Genomic DNA, 2,500 nt, shown 5'->3' on the forward strand with positions numbered 1-2,500 from the left:
CCTGCCTTCTTCGCAGTTCGGCTAAGTCTCCCTCGTTTCCAACTTTCCTCTAAGTTGCCCTCCTCGCAGTTTGGCCAAGTTCACTCTTTTCCAGCGTCATCCCCCCAAGTTGCCTTGGGCGCAGTTCGGCCTAGTTCACTCTTTTCCAGCATCATCCCCCCAAGTTGTCTTGTTCGCAGTTCGGCCTAGTTCACTCTTTTCCAGCGTCATCCCCCCAAGTTGCCTTGTTCGCAGTTCGGTCTAGTTCACTCTTTTCCAGCATCATCCCCCCAAGTTGCCTTGTTCGCAGTTTGGCCTAGTTCACTCTTTTCCAGTGTCATCCCCCCAAGTTGCCTTGTTCGCAGTTTGGCCTAGTTCACTCTTTTCCAGTGTCATCCCCCCAAGTTGTCGTTGCCAACAACCCAAGAGTCCATAGTATTCGGAGTTCTAGCGGGGCCTCCCCTTGCTTCCAACAACCCAAGAGTCCATAGTATTCGGAGTTCTAGCGGGGCCTCCCCTTGCTTCCAACAACCCAAGAGTCCGTAGTATTCGGAGTTCTAGCGGGACCTCCCCTTGCTTCCAACAACCCAAGAGTCCATAGTATTCGGAGTTCTAGCGGGGCCTCCCCTTGCTTCCAACAACCCAAGAGTCCGTAGTATTCGGAGTTCTAGCGGGGCCTCCCGTTGCTTCCAACAACCCAAGAGTCCATAGTATTCGGAGTTCTCGCGTGGCCTCCCATTGATTCAAACAACCCAAAAGTCCATCTTCTTCGCAGTTCAACATCGCCTCCCTCGTTTCCAACAGGCCCAAAGGTCGTCTTCTTCGCAGATCCACGAAGAGCTCATCACGATTTGCCACATTCCATTTCCCACGGGTTGTCAACAACACTTTCTCACACTTCCCGCAATCGAGTACGTGCATGACATGCCAAAGCACATCTTATTTGCCTTCCATCGCACTCAAGACGACGGGTTGTGGAAGAACGATATTGTTCACAACAAGTTCAAGGACAACGTCTCAATCAAGGGACACAACCGAATTATGTTGACTGGGTCGCTAAAGTAAACCCGAGTTCATATAATGCACCGCATCCAAAAGAACTAGCCACAACACGTGCATCACTGAGATGTTTCACTAGATGGAACACGTGCGTGACATTAGGATCCTCCAACACCTCTTCGTGATGGAAAGATAGAATTCGAAGCAACCACAGAAGTACCGTCTAGTGGGTAGGCAACACAGGGACTGATCAACCAATATCACCCAAGGCAACGGGTGAAAATGGAAGAGATGCATGCTTGACCGTTCGATACGCAAGGCATGGAGCCAGCCAGCAAGTGCATCTCGATTACAACTCACACACCCTCACGTTCGCAAGACACCACACCACAAGACGGTCCACCCCCCACCTACCATGGGCAAGCAAGCAAATGGAAACATCAAGTGACGCAGGGTCAAGCATCGCTAGGCATGAAAATAACTTTCCACAATATCCGAGGGACTAGCTGCCGAGCTAACCAACGATCAGTGACGACCGTGTGTTGGTATTAATAAAGCTCAACAACTATGAAGAGGCTAGTTGTGCCATGATAAACATGCTAACGCACGCACCACGTGAGGGGGGAGGCCTCATCAAGCTCCCTTTAAAACCTGCCAGTGTGGAGCTGGCCGGCTCAAGGAGCACTCCCCCCCTATAAGAGGTTAATATGCAAAAGGCAAAATTGTACAAGTAGATACACTTTTTTTGAGCAGACATAAGTCCATATCTCGGGCTATACTTCGAATTTTGATGCGATTTTTTGCAGTAATTCGTAGAATAATGGTATCTCCTTGCTCACCAAATTTCATAATTTTTCTCGAAGGGGAACTATTTTTTTTATTTTTTTTACTTACCGGGTATGTGTAAAATCGGGAAAAATAGAAAAGCACATGTAGACTTCGAATTTCGACCTCATTTTTTCCAGTCCACCACTAAACAATATCAGGAACCTCCCCACAAAATTTCATTCAGTTTGGCCAAGGTCTTAAATTTGACAAATTTTGGCACCAACCTATCTAGTCGCGGTGCACCGACCAACTTGGCCAAGTGCAAAATGCATCCAATTCAAAACTTTTGTGCACCAACACTTTTACAGTACTCATTTGGGGGCATTTGGAGGCCTTTCCAACCCTCACATCTCAAAAACCACGAATTTCATTTTTTCACAAATCTCCCCACCAAGCCATCTAGCTATGCCGTGGTGCACCGCCAACCTTGGCCATGTGCAAAACCCTCCGAACTCAAAACTTTCGTGCACCAAGAATTTCATGGTATTCATTTGGGGGCATTTGGAGGCCATTCCAACCCTCACATCTCAAAAACCACGAATTTCATTTTTTCACAAAACTCCCCACCAAGCCATTTAGCTATGCCGCGGTGCACCGCCAACCTTGGCCATGTGCAAAACCCTCCGAACTCAAAACTTTCGTGCACCAAGAATTTCATGGTATTCATTTGGGGACATTTGGAGGCCATTCCAAC

Source organism: Vigna unguiculata, unplaced genomic scaffold (genome assembly GCF_037176805.1).
Source record: "Vigna unguiculata cultivar grain cowpea cultivar isolate G323 ecotype 2 unplaced genomic scaffold, ASM3717680v1 ptg000056l, whole genome shotgun sequence".
In the NCBI taxonomy this organism is placed as follows: Eukaryota; Viridiplantae; Streptophyta; class Magnoliopsida; order Fabales; family Fabaceae; genus Vigna; species Vigna unguiculata.